This window comes from Rhopalosiphum maidis, chromosome 4 (assembly GCF_003676215.2).
Source record: "Rhopalosiphum maidis isolate BTI-1 chromosome 4, ASM367621v3, whole genome shotgun sequence".
Taxonomy (NCBI): Eukaryota; Metazoa; Arthropoda; class Insecta; order Hemiptera; family Aphididae; genus Rhopalosiphum; species Rhopalosiphum maidis.
In genome coordinates, this window is record NC_040880.1 from 55,417,728 (window position 1) to 55,440,356 (window position 22,629).

General features: G+C 24.5%; 1 protein-coding gene across 6 annotated transcripts in view; it reads left to right on the plus strand.

The window, feature by feature from the left end:
* Window positions 1–1,616: 1,616 nt before the first annotated feature.
* Window positions 1,617–22,629, plus strand: part of LOC113555677 (pyrokinin-1 receptor-like) — a 52,551-nt gene continuing 31,538 nt past the window's right edge. For 2 of the 6 annotated variants that reach the window (XM_026960160.1, XM_026960164.1), the window contains exon 1: window positions 1,617–1,747. The gene's annotated coding sequence lies outside the window, so the exon portion shown is untranslated. Of the gene's footprint in view, window positions 1,748–1,895; window positions 1,949–22,629 lie in introns of those variants that run through there. The other 4 variants (XM_026960161.1, XM_026960162.2, XM_026960165.1 and 1 more) reach the window with 4 other exon arrangements.

Below are 22,629 nucleotides of genomic sequence, written 5' to 3' on the forward strand. Positions count from 1 at the left end.
AGATAGGTACTTCATAAATATGTAGTGTTGTATAATATACAACAGTAATAGGTAATACCTATAGAGTTTTATATTATACATCTACAAACAAATTGATGTATAACGTATTTTAAAACCTAAAAATGTTTATACTTTTAGACTGGGGTATAGACCGTTAGGTTAGGTTAGACCGTTTGGGCGAATCGACCCAAATTATGGTCTATTTGGAAGAATAGATATATACCGTTTGGGCGAGGGTTTATTCAACTAAAAATATTGTTTGGGCGAAGATTATTCAACTAAAAATTAAAAAATACCGTTGTGGGCGGTATGAAAATGCTTAATATATAATATACACTCAACAATTAACTGAACAAAATCATACAAAATATAAATAATTAATAATAAGTCCTGTTAAAAAAAAAATATTGGTATAGATATTACTAATATTAGTACATATATTATGTAGATAGTAATTTATAGACAAAAAGTTATAAATAAAATTACATATAATATAATTAGTACATTTTAAAGTAATCTATTGGCTTTGTATGAAAATGCTAATAATAATATACATTCAACAATTAATTACTTAAATTTTTGATAATAGTGATTAATAATGATTAGCAATAATGTCATCCGTATCTGTCACCAGGTTTTTACTTTGCATATAGGTGAAAATAATTTTACTCGCCCAAACGGAACAAATGATAGTCGCCCAAACAGACTATTATATTTTTGGTTAAAATTATTACCTTTGCCCACACGACCGCCGCCCATAGATTGTAAGACTTACAACAAAAATTAATCTAGGAAGGGACCCAATTTAATTAACGCACACGGGCCCCGTTATTCTGTAGTTGCGGCACTGCAGAAAAATAATCATAAAATTGAATTTATTATTCATATTACTGTAAGACTAGTTATTATATAAATGTTGTTTCTACTCGTTTGATTTGGATTAATGTGTTCTTATATATGTTTGTAATTACTATGTCATATAATATGATGTACATGATTTGACTTTATTTCGTATTAAATTATGATTTCACAATTTCAAAAATATATTATAATATATACTTGTATGATTTATAATTTATATATTTATGAATAATTATTGTAACTAATGAAGATTAAATTACTAAAAAACAAAGGTAAATATTGATGATATATTTAAAAGAAAAATTAACATATTATATTATATAAAAATAATGAAGTTGCATATATCTACTTCGATAATAAATCAAAATATTATTTGTTTTAGTCTCGACAGAAAAAAAAACTAAATCTTACAGGTCATTTGATTTCTCTAGCAAATTTTCGAACACAAACATATCACTCAGCACAATGATAATATAATATTGTTTTAAACGTTTTTCACCGAAAATATTTATATTTTGCTTCCCCTATAACCTTGTCTACAGTGGTCCACCGGTCAAGGTCGATGCAAAATTTATTCAAAACAGATTTTATTATCGAACACACTCCGCGGACCGCGACAACCACTCCAACCACATATATCATAATAACGATGAGATTAACCGTCTCCTCCTACTTGTCCAATTCGCACACGTGGTCTTCGGCGTCCGCAGCGGCTACTATGGTCACCGTCCGTTGGTGCTTCAGTTGAGCTTGAGCGCCGCCGTTCGTGTCTTTCGTATACAGTATGATTCGCACGCGAGAGTCGTACGGACCGTCGTTCGGTTGTCGTAAGTCTAGCCGGCGTGTTCACTCGTCTTTACACTGTTTCAATGAACATATTTTAACCGTAAGTACCTACTATTATTATGCTGTGTCTGATGAAAATTAATAATTTTTTTTTAATTATAAACGATTTGTTTACCTTTTTGGGCCACTAACTTAACGTCATAATAACATAATAAGTACTGTTTGTTAGTGCATTACGTGTTTTTCAGTAGCGTTTATTCATAAATAAAATAAATCTTCATTCAGTGAGCAATAATACTAGGTATGTATTAATTTAATTTAAATGTCTGATCTAATAAATGCAATTAAAAAATGTTTTAAATTTAAAATCAATTTATAAGTATATACTAACATAAAATTATACATTTTATACTTCTGAGTTCTGGGAAACAATTAATGTCAATCGGAAGTTTCTCGCAAATACCTACCATTAAAAGTAAAGTATAGTATTGAATTAGAAATACACAGGGTTGGAAAAAACCCTTTTTTTTAATAATACAAACCAAACGATTTATTTATTTAAAACGTTTTTTTTTTTTTTAAATGGTTTAAGCAATTTATAAAAAACGTTTTTTAATTGTATAACAATATGATTTGTTTTAAATGTAATACATTGGTATATTATAAAGTAACATCACTCTTATAATATCTTAAACTTCATAATTGTATATACCATGATTTACAAATAAAATATATATTTCAAAGAAGAAAATGTTATGTTTTTTTTCAAACGTTTATTTATAAACTATTTTAAACAAAATGTCTTTTATGAAACACATTTCAACCCTGGAAATATGTAATAATCATCAAATCAGGTTTAAAATAAAACTTTGAAAACTATGCAATAATAATAACTATTATTTTTTTTTAACCTAAGTTACATTAATTACATCAGAAAGAAATTTTTGTTTCCTTGGTACAACCTAAAGTTTAAATACAAATCAAGCCAAATTTTTATTTTGATAGGCAATTGAAAAACTGTATTGACTAAAATAATGTGGAGATAAGGATTCATTTTAATGAAAAAATGAATGCCCGTAGAATTTTCATGATTGAATTATATATCAGCTATACTCTCAATTTTATGTTTACAATTATTTATTTGTTTATTTTCATCTTTATTTGCGTTCAATCATAAGTAAACTATACATTTTGATTTTAAAAATTATATTTTTATATTTTCAAATTATTTACCTTTGTCAATTATTTTATTGAATTCTTAATCTGATGATATGTGTTTGATATCTGTAAAATGTATTTCTTTGAAATTGATAATCTATTTTATTTTTAAATTATACAACAAAGCACATTGTTTATATTTTCATCATTTTTAGAGTGCTTATTTATTTATTTATTATATAGTATTACATGTATTTAGTCTTTTAAACCGTTAAGTTTGATTTGAGAATGGATTCAAGCTTTTTCCAAATGATTTAACATCAATTTTCAATAATAAATAAATACTATATATATTTTGTACGTTTTAATTTATTTTAAATACAAATACACTCTACACAAAAAGAAAATTCCTTTTAAATATTAATTTACTAGAGTGCTTATAACATTGACTAAAATACCTAGAATTCTTTCTCTTGTTATAATATTATTATATTATCAATCCTTATTTTAATTTAAATATATTTTAATTAATTGACACAAAATATGCAATAATATAACAAACTTAATAATTGTTTCGTTAAATAATTTGTTTTACATATACGTTATAAATTCGAGTATCGTGTACATTTTTTAAATCGATTTAAATGTATTTATTATTATTATTTTTTAGCTGTATATTTTATATGCTAAATCAATCAATTTAATTACATAATAAATATTTTACCCCATTTCTTAAATTTAAAAAAAAGTTGTGTGTTAATCAGTACACAGAGTAATTTTTTTAGATGTTTAAGATTTTTGTTTTTGTGTAGAACGAGTTATAATATATAATTGCACAAAATGAAGGCATATTTTTATTAATTATAATAATAGTAATTTAATCGGTAACCAGTAGCAACTGTCATAATTAAAAAATATTTGATTTTCGTGAGCCAAAACTAAATTCAAGCGTGAGATATTTTCTTAATCTATAAGAGTTGAAAAAAATAAGTTAAACAATCTCTGAGTCTCAAGAAATCTATTGATATAACTTTTATTGAAAATGGTTGAACAGTCCAGTAGTTTTTCAGTCTATAGACAACAAACAATGGAATATTCATTTATATATATATATATATATATATATATATATATATCATTTCTAGATATTATATAACTATAAAGTATTTTCTCTTTTATTATACTAGGTATTTTTAGATTTAATTAAAGATAAAAAAACTTAAAAATGTAATAAAATCTTATAGCATGACTTAGCATTATTAAAATATCCAAAAATACATAAATACAATTGTGTATCCGAAGTTCAAATTTGGACAAAATTGAATACTTATTTAACAGAAAAATAACTTTTTAGTATTAATTAACGATTTTAGATACTTCGTTTAAATAAAAAAAAATATTAATTTTAGTAAGGTCTTAAAATTTTTTGTTTTAGTAGAGTATTTACAATTTTTTAAAAACAAAGAGATTTTCAAAGATATTGTACAGTTTGTTGATAATAACAATGTAATTACCATACTCAAAACATACTAAACAGCAGAGTAAGTTTTCGGTTTTATAAATTAAATATTTGTTGCATTAAAATTTAGAATAAGAAATGAAGAATACCAAAATCCTATGGACCACAGACTGTGGAAGTGAGTGAAAGTATGATAAAGGAATAAATTCTTATCTGTATAACTTTTTCACTTTTAAATAAGTTCCACAGATACCATTAAATTACATACCTATTCTAAGAGACTAGATCAATTAATTGTTAGTTTTTAAATACTTTTGCTGCCTTTTATAAAATATGAAATAAAATATATACGAATTATTATCACAACCTTAAGCAATATTATATTTTAGTTTGCTTCGTATATTATGTGTTGTTATCATCTAGTTCTCACTAGTGAGAAAATATGTTTACATTTCCAGATTTCTTATATTAAAATAAAAACTTAGTACGTAGTTAATAGTAAAATGGATTGTTAAAATGTTTACTTTTTTCTCAATGAGTTTCTAATGTTATTATTGTGGATATGAATGTTGAATTAATTTTTATAGCTGTTATTGAAAAAAAAATAAAAAAAAAAAAACTTCAAGTATTATACCTAATTTTATCCTTTTTAAATTTATAATTGGTTGATTTTAATTTTTCTGATTTCATTGTATTTATTATGCAGAATGTTTAATTACTATTACTATAAAGTTATTTCAAACATAGATAAAATAGGTAATGCGTGGTTTATTAAAAGACTAATATAAAAAATTTAATAAGATACGAATAATGAAATAAATTCTAATCAATATATTTGAAACAAAATTATTTATTTAGGTATTAAAATATTTCCTTTTTAAAGTTAACTAGATGAGATACTAATTAATAAGTAATATGAACATTTTTGATCACTTCTAAAAGACAGCTTTAAAAAATAAAAATATATAATATATTTTACAACAAATGGACAGATACGTTTCATGTGAGTCACAAATAAATATGTTACACGTAATTTCATCAATCCATTTTCACGAAATTTTGAAGTGAATATTCATAAGCTATAGATCAATGTTTTTGAATGATTAAATTAATTCTTCGATTTTTTAAATCATTGCAATATACCGTAATATAGAAGCTATTACAATATGTTGTATACCTATCTATTTTTTTTATTTTTAACTCGCGTAACGTATGAGGTAACATTTGGTGTATTTTGTTTTCTTTAGTGAACGTTTTGGCAAAATGTTATGAAAATGAATGAAATGAATGAAATGAAAACATTAAATTTATAATAATTCCACAACATATTAACTATTAAAATATCAGTATGACTCATTGTAGTCTTTATACATAAGCAATAAGCAATAGCCACTAAAAATTATAAAATTCAATTTTGATCACTAATTAATATATTTAAGCGTTTAAATTACTTGTAATTAAGTATTGATATTAAAAATGAGCTTAACTTAAGGTTTTAAAAATTAAAAATAAAGTAAATAGTTTATTATTGAATTTGAAATAAGCTAATGAAATATTTCAACTATAATCCATATCATCAATATAAAATATATGCATTTGTACATTCTAAAATAATTGGACATAATAATAATTGGATTATAATTACATTCACTTCCCTCGTACTATTTTTAATTTTTTTATTTTAAATGAATGAATTAAAGTAACTATGTACAGTTATGTAAAGTAATACCATTACATTATGTTATAAGTTCACTTAATACAAATATAAGGTAAATTATATTATGCAACGAGTATAATTTAATATTTTAATATAATAAATCTAGTAAGTATATAATATGTCCCTGCGTGTCACTAATTTCAAATCGCTGTAGGCTGTTATCAAATAAAAATACTAAAATTAATTTTTATGCATAGTTACAATATAATTATTATGACTTATTTCGTCTATTAATCGTAATGGTATTATTTATACGTTCAACCCGTGGATTGTATTTATAAAATGTTTTTACTAATTTATTTTTGTTTTAAAATTACTAAATAATATGTTCCCATAGATAACAGATGAACCAACTACCAAGTGACTAAACCGTCTGTTATACTATACGTCTTTATACTATAGGTAATAAATAAAAATATTATAAATTAAAATACTTATACCTCCTCAAGGATTTATTGTTATTAAAATATATTCAACTAATTAATTTAACTTTTATCATCGATTAAACCACTCTACGAGGTGGTGAAAGAACCTATTTTTTATATTATTATTTAATGTAATATATAATTACGTATTTAAGTTTAAAAAAATATATACTACATCAATATCATAAATCTGCCAACTTTTGATAATCTTTCACTAATAAATTATAGTATTTTTTAAGTAACTATCTGTAAATAATTAATTTTAACGCGAGCTATATATTATTCCAAGCTACATGTGCAACAATATCATAACTTCAATGGTAATGATGCAAATTTTTAAATCTTATACAATGATTTCGAGGTTTGCGACGACAACTCACGGTCGTCTAGGTTTAACATAATAAACCGATTTTATATACAGTTATTAAAATAAATACTCTATAAGAAAAAAAATCATCTCTGGAATCACTTAAATAACTAAACATTGTAATTTACAAAAAAAAAAAAGGAAATTCAATTTGAATTTAAATGTTTTCATTAGATTTCATAATTCTTAGTTAAATTAAAGTACATATCTTTATGGAATATTAAAAGTTCAAACTAGTAATATGTGGACCTACTTAACCTTAGTGCTCCATTTTGATTTGAAATTAAATAAAACAAGCAGCAGACTTAACCTATCCTATAACGACTGTATGTAAACAAATTGTAGTATAACCATGAATGGCAAAGTTTATTTACAGTATTAAATATATACTTATAGTAGAAAATATAATCATAGCATTCAATATGTGCGAACTTGAAATAAATTAAATGAAAACATGAAAGAATATATTTCATTCATTCCGTGATGCACAAATGCGGAAACAAAATTAGTTTGGTATACTTGTGTAATGATTGTGTACGCAAAAAGGTATTCTGAAACACAAAAAAAAATGTCCGTTCCTCATAAGAAAATTCCGTTTTTTATAGGTTACTTACACCGAAATACTGAATTATTCATAATATGATGAAAATATGAATTAAATTTAAAATAACAAACCTAGGTACCGCGTGTACTAACTTAGATTCAAACCCATCCTTTTGTTTGGTTTGTTAACAACTTGCACGTTACCTACTAAATGAAATAACCACATGAAAGAGTTGACCCGAGAATATCAGGAATAATATTATGTTTCTACGTCGTTCATCACTCTTTATTCGAATAATATGTAATTATATGTATACATATTAAGGTACACAGTAGCCTAATTTCAGCGTTTAACAATTCGTTATTATTTTTATTGTCCTCATCCCGAAGGATTTCACACGCACGAGATAGCTATAAAAGAAAATACATAAAAAGTGTTTTAACTTAATTGTTATTTTTACAAAATAACTGTTTATATACAAGATCACCAAAACGTGTGGCATGTATGTACTATACTCAGTTTATAGGTATCTATTCTGTCAAACGAATAGAAAAAAGTCTAAAAATCTTGAATTTATAGATTAAGTTTGTTTTGGTTATTAGCTTCGTGGTATTACTTCATGACGTTTGTACATATCACCTAGTTTATTTAGACGTTTTACCAAGTTTATTTACATTCTTGAGTAGAAAAATTTTAATGAATATTTTTATACAAATAAATTTCTTAAAAAAAATTCGATAATTCAAAACAACCCTTCCACCAAAATTATGGCGACTGGTGGTCACCAAACTGATAGGATCTGCAAGTCAACCACATTTCGGCTTATTATCTTAAACACGAGTACCTATTATTATGTTAAAATTGCTCACTTTTATATGTATATTTAATATAAAAAATTATTTTTTAAGCAAATAATAAATATAACTCTATATATTATACTACTATAATATTTTACTGTACGAAGCGCGAACTTTCACATGTCTGTCAGACGATGATGTGGCATCTTGCGATAAACCGGCTCTATGGGCCATGAAGTCAGACAAACAACTATTTTTAATTTCTAGTATTTCATTGAATAACAATAATAAAATTATTTTCTTTGAGAATAAGCTTAGAATTGAACGTGCTATATATCATGGAATATATTTGTTTTGTCTGTATATATGAACGGGTTCCATGATGTTACATTATAATTTATATTATATATATACAACATAAAATCAACTGAACATTCATCTAAGTTTTTTATATAATATTTTAGTTATACATTAGTCATTGACAATGTTATCTTTTCTCGAACGTGTTACATTTCACGCAAGTTTAACCAAATTTTGGCCGCAATACGTTTTCATAGAAAAAAAAATGATTTTTGTACGATTTTTATGTATTCATTTCGAATTACAGATTCTATTGGTAGACACTAGTGCACTACCTGTATTATGAGCTTGATTGGAGAATAATAAGTTATAAGTTTATAAGCGGTTATATTATTATTCATAATTTAAAAACAACAAGATATTTATGATATTGTAGGTATAAAATGCGTATTTAAATTTTCAATGATAACACAATAATTCAATCAAAAATACCTAAGTTTATTGTTTGAACATAATTATATAGGTAATATTGTTGTTTATACTTACATTTACTATATTTAATTGGATAGTTAAATAAATAAATTATTGTTTAATACATTTCAATGTATCTATTATATAGAATAATATTATTCTATTTAATATTTAAGAATATAAACTGTATACAATATAGTATACGCTGTAATATGCGTAATAATAACATTTTTTTGAATAAGATATATGTTTTCTTTTTATTTATTTATTACGTTTTAGTTATACATTAAATTTTAAATATTTATAGTAAAATATATCTATTAAAGTTATACATTATTATTTAAATATTTTAATACTTTTACTTGTGGAAATTAAAACTTGATACTTATAATGGTTATAAAAAAATTGTATTGTATAGTAATAAAAAAAATTGGTAGATTACGATTATCTAATACCAAAGTAATTAGGTAAAATTTGTTTTATATATTAACCATATAGGTATGAAGACTAATTTTTTCAATCATATATTTATAAATAGAGTGATTCATAAAATGGTCATCCTTATTTGATATTAAGGATACAAACTTTTGTTTCTCAAATGAGAGCCCCACTTACTTATCATCAAGTGGATATTTTTTTTTAATAGATCTAAATCAAAATTCAAATAAATGGTATTTGATTTATTTAACTTTGTATACTGAGAATAATAGTTTCACGGTAATGATATTGAAAATACTTGAATTATGATAACCTGAACATTTCAGCAATTAATATTTTTAAAATAATTCAATTTTAATATTTTATTTCTAGAATTTATTATTAACTGATGATAAACGTTAGATCCAGTATTACACCCTTTTTATATTATTGTAAAAGATTTTTAAAGACATTAATCTTTAGTATACAGATTTGATAACTAAGAAACTACTCATTAAAATGTTGAATTAAATAAGTACATCAAAGTTTTTAAAATGTTCTTCCATTTAAATAATTTACAGTAGAAAAAATGAATTTTTCCTTTGAAAAACACAAGTGTTTGTCATCACAAGGTCATTCTTTAGTAATACAAAAAATTTCAAGAATTATTAATACCTGCAACTTTTTATTAATGTTTTTGTAAGTATATCGTAAATATAATAGTTTAGCTCCATAAAATCTACAAAAATAAATATTTTAAACGTTTGATAAATATAATATTTATATAACCATAATATTTTTATCTGTTATTATAATTATGATAAAATCTTAGAATTTAAAGTTGATTTCTTATTTTATTTTTTATGTAAGTAAGTTCAATTGCAATTGTTTTAAAAGTTTTCGCAGCATTTTTTTTTAATTTTTTTTTTTTCATCGAGTTTTTTGTATAATAAATAATAATAATATTATATTACATGTATATGCTTTAGATATCTAGCTATGGAGTTATTTAATTTTCCTATCGTTACAATAATTACTAACATAAAAATCACTTTCGCTTAACCTATTATCTTATTACTTATTAGTTATTACTTTGTTAGATACTCTTGATACATCAACAAATTGGATGATATTAGTATATCCGTAACTTAATAAATTTGTTATAATTTAAGTTGTGAGTAATTTTATACAGAAAAAAAAACTCTTAATTTTAAATGAAAATACAAAATCTTGTTTAATCCTAACGCGATAAGTTACCTTTCAAACTAACTAAGAAAAAAAATTAATATAAATTTAAGTTGCACACAAGTACTTATACATTTTTCTGATGATACTAATTACCAACAATTAACTATATTATAATATTGTAATTATACACAATACAAAATAATAATTATAAGTAGGTGGTATGTCTGGTATAGTATTCGACTTACTGAAATATTAAATAAAATTGAATATATATTTTTAATTTTAACACCATGTAAAATAGATATATAATTATTTTATAGTATGTTATTTTATCGCAATGTAATAAATTTGACTTTGTGTAGGTACTCATCAAGTTATAAACTACGAGTAAATGACATTTTTTGTATCGTTGAACAATACGACGATATGTATTATACTGTAGGAACGGTTAAATATTACCATCAGTAATTAAAATGACCTATTCAGTAGGCAGCTATTTTTCCTTCAGCTAACCTAACGACTGAAGGTAATAACAAGTTATCAAGCCATAATTTTATTATTAATCAATTAATTATTATTTGTGTTCTTGTGCTAATTTTCAAGCGTATGAAGTAATTTATATAATATTATGTAAATCCATTTTGTAAAATCACACTCGATGTGCACTATTGCAAAGGGTTTTTATTGGATAAAATAGAATTGTACTAAGTATATATCTGTCCTATTTAATTTGAAGTAAAACTATTGAGTGTTTGGTAGCAATATGGTTTTGTTGTTTTGATTTATCATCGTGAATCGTAGATTTGGACAACTACCAAGATTCAGAACTGACAAGACGAAAAGTGATGGACTGGAAAGTTATTATTAAGGTATAGATTTAAGTTGGTTTGGCACAGCCCCATATTTGAATTACATAAGCCTAGATAGAAAATAAAAAAATACTTCACATAGTGTGTATATGTTAATAACATATGTGAGGGGAAACTTTATAACTTTTAATCCACCCCACGCCATCTAAAAAATACAGTTCAGCGCTACTAGGAAATCATAAGTTATGTGCTCGATGGCACGAAAATTTGTCAAAGCAAAAATCAATCAGCTGAAAGTTTTTAGCATTATTTGTTCAAATCACTTTTCTTTTTTATTAAATTGACATATATTAAATGTTATAGATACAAAAGCATTTTATTAACTAACAAAAAAACGTTTTTTTTTTTAAATTTTGTCAACTTTTTTTTAACCTTGATTCTTTGAAATATAAAAAAATATATAAATCATAAAATTAATGTTTTGGGTAGTGAATCGTTACCGTATGTATAGCCATGCTCTAAGGGCAGCTATTACAAGGAAAAATCCCCAACCTTGGCAGTATGTGATTCACGTATAGTAAGTTTACGCGAATAACCTTGGCCGTCAAAACAACTGTTCTTCATTACAGACTTAGGTTGTATATTAATTATGCTTACGTATCATTATTATAAAATGAACACAAACAATAACATTAGGAATAAAAATTAATAACAAAAAATTACGATTTATTAAAAACTAATTTTTAGTTCTAAGACATTTGTCATTGTTTACTAAATAGTTAGTACTTATGTAAATTTAAATATAAACGATTAATATACAAAAAAAAATAGCCTTATTTAATAATTTTGAATTCACGTGAGAAATGAATTGTAATAATATATTAATGGTTACATTCATAAGAAGTCATTAATGTATAAACGTTGTATTTATATTAATATAATATTGCATCTTAATTAATTATAAATTAAAATTAACAATATTAATATTACTTTTGCGTTTCAATATATATATATATATATATATATCAATAATTATTTTAAAGTTACATTTATAACATACCTATTTTACATATAAAAATGTTCAACTTTTTTTTTCTTATAAGTATTATTTAACTAATTTAATATATTGTTGGATTTTTTTTAAAATAGAGTTGAGGAGAATTATTAATAATTTTATAATGGTTTGACTAGAACACGATTGATCTTCAGAGCTTTAAATTGAAAACGTAATATATAGGTACTAGGTAGATACTTAAAAATATTTATTAAAAAAGAAAAAAATATATTATCGATCGAAGGTCCTTTTTTTAAAAATAGAAAAAAGGTCTTTCCCTTTTAGCATGTTCAATAACGTGAATTATTAAATTTTTCGTTGTCATCTGTTTTATCAAATAATAAATACCTACAATACACAAAAAAATTTAAACGTAATTTAATATTGTTTTTAACATAAAATGTATTATTCATTAGATGTGTGTATATATTTTTATTCTTACTGGCTTATGAAATTTTAAATCCACGATCATAAAACAAAAAGTTATAGTATGATAATAACTGCTAGGAATTTTATTCTGTGCGTGGACAATATTGTTGATGTACTTACTTATGTTTAATTTAAATCGTTGTTTTGTGTTTTGAATTGTATTTATTTTTGTAATTTTTTTAAATGTATACATTTATACACTTGTACTATTATTTTAAGTTTATTTATTTGTGTAGGATGATTGTTTATGTATATTTTTAATTTGTTTTGTTTTATGGGATCAATTTTAAACTTCGCCAAACAAACAGATTGAAAAATATAATAGTCGATATAATTATCAGTACTTTGAAGATCAGGGAAAAGTTATTTATTTCAGGTCTACGTAGTATATTATTCAGTGAAAAAAAATAACATTATTTTTTATTCGATAAAACGTTATTTAAAATCTTTAGTTATCTATTAGGTAATAAATAATAATTAAAAATGATACAATATAATTATACGAATGACGTAAATGAGGAAACCGTTCATCAACAGCACTTCTCTTAGTATAAATAAATGTTGTTGTCTTTTTTTATATAAAAGATCAGCTTATAAAAAAAAAATATATTCATTTATCCGATGAGTATAAAATAATATACTTTTGATTAAATTAATGATTAATTTACAAACTAAGAGATTTTACAAAATTAAAATTATTGAGTCTCGAAGGTAACCTTCTAGAAAAGAAGAATTAGTATTGGTACAAATCATTATCCGTTTATCAGTTTGTGACGCATGTAGTTGGTTGTAGAAAGAGAAATATAAAATAGAGTAATAATTTTTGTTCTACATGTATACTGAGAAACCTTAAAACATATCAAAGACAGTAGGATAAATGAGTCCACTTTATCATTCAAAATTCCATTCAAGAAAGACATGTCATGGAACCCCTACGCACAGCAAAATACATCAAACTAAAGAAATTAGCAACCACGGCATAATTATGAGACTCGCAAGAAATTTGCAACATGTGACTAGAAACCAAAATATTTATTCCAAATACACCCGTTTTCTTTTATGCATAGTGGTTGTTTTTCAAAATTGTAGTTAATTTTTTGAAAATTTTACATCCGTGGTAGTTTGTCAGGATAATTACCATTGCATAATATATGTTGTAGGCAGATTACGATTTTTAGTACAGATTAGGTGGTTTTTACCACAACGGACACATCTTGAATGTTTTTTACAGTATATTCTGATGTAACCATTTCGTGAGGTAATATTTAATTTAAATAAATAATAACTAAGTAAAGCTTTTTAAAGTGAATTTATCAGTTGGTCCCATTTCGTTTTTTTTATTATTTTTCGAAAAATTCTTAATAATTTGGTATTTTGGTTTTGATAAATATTGGATGAGGAGTAAGTAACGGGTCATTTAACCGTGTTAATTCCCATTTTCATATTATAATTTTATGATTAACTTTTAAATATATTAGCAGAAAAAAAATGTATGTGTATAATAATTGGTCTTAATTATTTTAGAGAATAAGGATAATCCATCTAAATGACTATGATTTAATTTGGGTGGGACTCTAGTCAAATAAATCAATTATATCTAAATGATAAGTAGAGTTTTCCTTATTAGATTATTATACAACGCGTTGATTTATAATATGAATCGCTGGTAATAATGGCTTTTGTTTTGAGTTTTATTTTCATTTATGACTTATGTTCATTGTAAATATCAATAGTTATATTCGTACGTGTATTTTCATTAATTGAAAAAAATCGTTTTCAAAATCCCCACGTACTGCCAACCGCTGTAAGAAAATTACATAGCTTATAGTTGAAAAAAGTTTAAGTTCAATAATAATTTAAAGTGATATTTATTGAAATATCATTAAAAATATTATAATTGTTTATTAAATTGATTGAAATTATTCCATGTCTCAAATAATAATAATTTAATTCAATATTTTCTAGATTCGAAAAATATGATTTAACGTGAATATAGTTCAAATAATTATTAAATCAAAAATTATTTGAATAATATAATACCTACTATACTAATAACGTTTCCTCCATCTTTCGGTAAGAGTTGCCGATAGTAAAACAATGTATGTTATGTTACCACTGTTTATACGCACGTGCGACAATTACATTCCTTTCTGTCATTAGGCTGATGAACTAACGTCCCACGCTTTATAAATCCTTTAAGCCACAAATTATTATATGCAGCTGCGTTTTTCTGGTTGAAATTACTACATAGCAGCCTGCACCTAACTAGTTACATTATGCCTCCGTGAAATGTATTTTTTTATACACAAAAGTTGAAAAGTATAAGTCATGTCTATATTGTTATCGATGGCTTATATAAATATATAATGAACAGATTATTAATAACCCTCAAACGTATAACAGCGAAAGCTGGACATACCATATCCACCCCTTTAGTTATACATATATATTATATTATACCTTCCTTTCCCTATTATACATTGGAATGTGTAATTCTACATCACAATACATTAAATTATATAGGATAATAAAGCACGTAGCATCTAAACACAATGTCAAAAAATAATAATTTTGATTGCTACACGCTATTATTTTTTTTTTTAACTTTTTTTGTATCACAATATTTCTTAGAAATATTTCTATTTACCTTGAAGAATCAATCACAAATAGTACATAGTTATAATTAGAACTTAATGTACCTATAGATATATGCATATATACAAAAAGGTAATCAAATTCGTATTTTATAATAGGAATTTCTGAACTTGAATTACATTAAGTTTATATTTATAATACAATATTTAAATTAAAGTAATCTACTGTACTGAAATAATAAATGTCATGAATAGTGAACGGATTTAAATTCTCTAAAAGCACAAGAAAAATACGATTTAATGCACTCATAACAGAATTTTTTTGCACTAAAAAAGGCTCTCAAAATTATTTTTAACATTAAAAAAATGTATCTAATTATATACATTTTTATTCTTAGGTATTAGATATTCATATCTTTTTCATCATCTTCTAGTTATCTATTTTCTTTTTACTCTGAAAATTATTTCAAAAAATGAATATACAATTTAGTTAGTTATATTCGTTATACTTTTACCTTGTGTTTCATAATAGCAGTGAATAATCAGGTGCTGCTTAATTTAAATATAATTTCATCAAATCCTATACATATATGATATATGGTTTAAAAACATAAAAAATGCACTAAAAATTTTTAAAAAAATGCAAAATAAAAGTTAGATTTTTAATTCCTTGATGAATGAGATGAACTTTGTGCTTGGAAAGCAATGTTTTCGGACATTCAGAAAAAAATCAAATTTTCATTTTAATTCCTAGCCATGACTTATTATGAGTAATAAATGTAATTTTGTTTGTCAAACTATTAATATACTATTAATATTTTAGGTTACTATTATTATACTTATTTATTGACTATTTTTTTTATTATTTGAATTTGTAGGAACAATAAATAAATCAGCTGTAAGACACTGGTAAACTGTTTTGAATAACATAGCATATAATAATTTTACGTAATTTATATCCTAAATACATCCACACCATTCTTCAGAACGTCGGTAATAATTTACCTGTAATTAACGTTTTATTGACAAAATTAGTGGAACTATTTTTAAAAATATAGAGCGACCCATTCACCTTCTCCACTTAGAGCCAGTTTTGCGTATAGGCACAATAATTTAGTATTTAATTTATAAATATATGTGTGTTATTTTTAAGCAATTGATAGGCATTTTAAGTTTTAGTATTTTTTTAATTTGAATTGATTAATATAATATTTTTCTTTTCTAAGTCAAACGTTTTACTTGGTATAAAAATGAAATACTAGATCCCTTATTAATTGTTCTAAGAGCAATTAAAAATTATCAAAAGTATAAATAATATAATAACAATTTTTTTTATAATAGTTTGAAATTTTCAATTTTATCAAAATTTAAAATATTTATGTAAATCGAAAAAATATTAATCGTAGATGTTCAGTATACAATCAACCAAGCACGTAGATAAGTTTTAGTTTCTAGAAAAATTTATATTAGTGCAGCAAACATCCATTTATGGTTTATTGACGCAAAAAATAATACCAATACTCGAGAGACGTTCATTTACTGTTACTCTTAGGAAATAAGTTCTATATGTCTAAAATTTATATTAAATAAGTTGGTCTTAACAATTTATAAGTGAATCAGGGATACAGTAAAAGTATTAATCTGCAGTTTTCAGTTAATTTGAGTTTATTTTCCAATATGATGATAAATACTGTAGACTTACTGGATTTACTTATCATACACTTAAGTGACAAAAGCTGCATTAAAGAATAAGAGTACTAGCACCATGTATAAAAAAAATGATAAGTAGAGTACTCTGTAACCTTTGACATTAACATTTTTCGATGATTCTAAAACAATACTATACTAGTATACTACGTTTATTTAAATATTTCACATTTTGGGAATTTCGTTTTTAAATTTTTGTTTAATGACTTCTATAAGAATCTTAACATAATAATAAAAAAAGAGATTTTAATTACTCATAAGTAGGCATTTTACGAGTAGTTGGATTATTTAATTTTTAAAAAAAATATAAGCTTATTGTAGCTCGTCCACTCTGAACACCTAATTTTTTAAAGATATATATAATGTAATATAAATGTACAATACAATTTATTTTTTCATCTATATGCATAAAAGTTGCTTATATATACGTAGAATATATTGAATATAAGAAGTATACTCTGTTTTCTTTGTCGATAAAATATACAAAGAAATCAAAATCATTTTCAAAGATAGCTGTTTAACAAATGTACATTATAACTCATTCAGAAGAAAACTCTTATATTCATGGTTTATAAATGATAATAAGTAATAACCAAAATCCATTATAATAGTTATTAGGTATACTATGGGTATATCGTGTATATATGGCTATATCACAGAACAATAAATAACTATGTAGTTGAAGTAAAATAATAATAAACATCCAAGAATTTACAAAAAATAAAGCTTTAAATGTGATTAATCTAGATTTAAATGATGCGTTAACAAATATTGATACTTATTTCTTTATAAAAATTACATTTAATACACGCAAACTGTTACATTCAAAATAAAATAAAAGTATTTTGTACAAAAGTTCAATATTTTAAATAATTTAATGATCTTTAGCAGCACCCAATGTGTTTTTCTTTGATTTATTTTAACGTCATATTTGAATTATTGGAGTTATTGGATTGTTTGTAAATTAAAATAATGTACCTGAAGGTTCAAAAATAATTTATGATTTATCAATTGATACCCGATATTTTATTTGTCCTTTAATTTAATGACTTAATTACTAATATAAATTATTAAAAATTTTAATTTTAAATAGTGTTAAATTATGTAAGCGATGAAAGCTCGACCAATCAGTGCCAAAGTGCTAAGTAGATTATAACATGTTTTTCAAGGTGAGAGTATTCGCGATTTATTTTTGCTAGTTTTGACCTCAAGAGACGATATTTATTTTGTGAATATTGGGTAGTAAAAAGAAAAAACTTTGATTCCAACAGATGGATCAATATCAAATTATTGGCTTAACATCAAAACTCGTTAATTGACCGAATAAAACTGTTAATAGTCATATTGATGTAATGTATATGCCAAGGTCATTGAACCGGTTTAAAAATAACTATTGAAATATTACCTACGTCTTATTTAATCTCACACCAAAAAACTTACTTTGAAGTTATTTTTATTTTTTTTAGTTATATTAGTATGGTCAAAGTGATTTTTATCACATATAAAAATGCAAATATATAGTTTTGGTTATTTATTTTTATAACATTTGAATTATTACGTTATATATAATTGTGCATCTTTATATTAAACCAATTATATAATATACTTTAAACAATTAATAAAACATTGCATTTTTAAAATTATTCTCTGTTGATTCATTCTAATTAGATTTTGAATCATTGTTAACAGTTATATTTACCTATCATCTGTTATCATTGAAAAATTCAATTTTTTTTATTATTCAATTTGATTTGAATTTCTGTTTGATTACATTTTAAATAATAGACTATTTATCTATTTAACTTTAAAAATACCCGTTTGGAGCTTATTAACAATTTATATTAGGTACTAAATTTTTCATAATTTTAATTAAATTCTAAAATCTAATGTTTAGGAAGATAGTTACTTACAGTACGTTCTTAATTGAAATAAATATAATCTAAATTATTTCATTCTGTAATAACATATTTATTAACACTATTATATAATATAGCATACCCGTCTCGGCTCCGCTCAAGATTTTAATTAATAATAACTAATTATTTATTAACTTTATCGGACTAAATGTATGCCTATGTCATTCTCTGTGATGTCCTCTTTAATTTAAAAAAAAACTACACGACGATTGAATAAGTAGTTTCGGAATTTATCCTGGACATACAAACGAACGCTAACATTTTATAATATATTAGTATAGATTAATTAAATAACTAATTCCATATTTACATTTTAGTATAAGCGAAACATTATACAGTGCCGGCCCAAGAAATGGCGCCCTTGCGCCATAATATAGCTTAAATATATAACAATTTATTATTATAAATAAAAATGTAATTATTATACACCGTTTTTATTTCAATTTTTTTTTACTAAAACATCATAAGTTCTTACAATTTTTTGAGCACAAATGTGCTTCCGGCGCCCCTATTCTGGCCCTGTTCGCCAAAGCTTTGGGCCGCCACTGACATTACATACCAATGAACTCGTCTCTTCGAGTGGTTTTTGATAACTAAACAACATGTTACGGAAACTGGAAAGTATTTTACTTATCGGAACAATTATTTATATCTACTCCCCGATAAAACACACACAAAAGAAAAAAGGTCAGGTTACAGGTAGCTGGAAACTCGCGGGCCGCCGTAATAATATATATAGGTATACAATTTATACGTTTATTTTAATTAATAATAACTAATTATTTATTAATTTTATCGGACTAAATTTATGCCTATGTCATTCTCTGTGATGTCCTCTTTAATTTAAAAAAAACTGCACGACGATTGAATAAGCAGTTTCGGAATTTATTCTAAACATACAAACAAACGCTGTCATTTTATATATTGTTATAGATATATTACACTATTTACACTGATGCTAAAATGATGATAACAATCATTTATTAAGTGGTAAAAAATACAGTTAATGTAAAGATGTTTTTTTTTATGACTGCGACGAAGTTTTATTTTTGAAGCCGGCTGTAGCGTTGGAAAATACATTTTTGCGATGAGTTCAGAATGTTTTTTTTCGAAAAGTCCAAGACATCAAAATAACCAATATACATTACGACATGTCGATATGGTTTATCTAATACTAGTTAGAATAAAATGGGTTGGCGAATTTAGACACCGAGAATTACAAGAACAGTTTATTTTGAACTATCGTAATAAGATACAGTGGCGGAGGCATGACAAATAATAGTGTGTACAGATCGTGTTGAAAGTACAGTGTTATACGATAATACTCGAATTGTGTCCACGGTAATATTTCATCTTCGTGTTATATCTTGAAAACGATGTAGCAGAACAGTTATCGCCCTTTTTAAGCTAAAATTAAGATAGTTTTATAATATTTTTATAATTTTGAACATCAAAATAAAGATAACAAAAAAAAAAAAAAATTGCTAATTGAATAATATTTTTTATATTTTAATAATTTTTACATCAGACCGTCGCCTTTACAAAATAAAAAACATTTTTAGAGACTTTTTAGTCAACTTCTACGTGGTGCCTGCTGAGTAATACTGGACCCGATTTGATAAAATACCTCGGGACTCAACTCATGCCGTTTATGAAATTTAGGATCTAATTCAAGGTCATCCTTCAGACTAACTGGCTGACAACGCGAAAACGAAAGTGGTTACATGCGTATGGTATACATATAAATACTCTGGACTGCGGTAAAAGTTATAGGTACCTACATTTTACGACGCGGACAGCGGTCAATGAATTTGTTCCTCGGATGAACCGATCTACGTAGTTTACGTTACATGCGAACAAGTAACCGCAATATTTTTCGTCGACTGGTACTAGAGGAGACCTAACCTTGGTGGCCGCCGACTGTTTTTCTCCGAGTCCAACGCTCGATTCCTAACCAAATGGTTTTCATAGCCGTTTTCGAGTGCGTTTAACGGTTGTGCCACAGTACGAGACGTGCGGCGATATTCTCGACGAAACAAGTCTATAGAATTTTATACGTACATCTTTGCGAGCCTCGTCACTTCCGGTCTGCGTCAGACGTGTTTCCCGAGGACAATGTGTGTCGTGATATACGCACATCAGTTGTGACCTACGCTGTACATTATTCACAAATAAAATATATACATTATTAGATATTATAATACTATTTTTATACGTATGACTCTAATCGTGATTTACCGATTTAAATGTATTGTTGTTGCGCGTAATGTCGAGTTTATACTACTTAATAAAGACTTGTAAAATCCTAAATAAAACTTTGATATAATAGTTGAGTGATCGGCAAGTCTTCAAATACTTAAAAATGATCTCTAAACTTTAAATCTTACTTAAAAATGCTAAAATTCAAAACTTGAATAAATTCAGAATTTAAACATCAAATATGTATCAAGCGTCCTAAAAAAAATCATAAATATACCTTATTAGGTATTATATAAAGATATTTGGGAACTAAAAAAGTATATAGATACTCCTGGTTGGCATTTTTATATTTATATATTTATCGGTGTATTCATGTTATATTTTACGTGACAAAAAAAGTTATTTTGTTGAATATTTTTTTTTTTACTTAACTCATTATTATGCAACGACGAGTCATATAACGTCAAACGACTAAGCCGTTGAGTCCAGACTCTGTGACTGCAAAATACATTGATGATGTGTTCCTTAAATATAATGAAATGTGTTTATTTAGGTTTAGTTTTTCCATTACATTGTATGTTTATAATTATTATTCATTGTCAACAGTTGAAATTTAAAAATACGGGAGAAAAAATGAATAAAATATCACTAAAAAACAAAAATTAAGATTATGTTTTAGAAGCATCTCTATATTAAATATATTAAAATTAAAATAAGTTTTTCACAATTATATTTTTTTTAATTTGTATAATCTACGATTATATTTTCTAATATTAAGCCAAAGCGCTTTGTAAGTTTTATGTGACCTTATTTTATATCTATTGGAAATCTGAACTAATATTACTACGTAAAAGATGTCATTTATTGATTTTTCAATATTCTCCCTAAACGTAAAGAAAACCAATCGAAAAATTGTGGTAATATGTCTATGACCTAAAAATTCAACTCAAAACTAATCGTATTTTATTAAAATCTAAATCAAAAATAAATAAATCAAAATTTATTTACGGGGATTTAAATATTAAAGTACGAATTAGGATAAATTATTTGTATAATTTAATTATACTTTATATTTTTACGTTTCTTATAATTGAATTATTGTAGTTTTTTATGTAAAGAATATTGATACATTAATACTTTATAGTTACTATGATTTATACAAACATTATTTACTACTATAATATTTAACAGATGTTCAAAATATTTATCATTAGTATCGAATTGTTTTAAATATATTTTGTAAATTGCTTCAAATATACAATAATATGCAAAATATATTAGGTTACGCACGTATTTGTAAAAATACGAGTTTTTTAACCGACGATTATTGATGTTTTAAAATGTAAGTTAATTAGGTAAAATATCACATAGACACAATAAAATAAATTTATTAAAAGTATATTATAATAAAAATATTAATAACTATTTGAA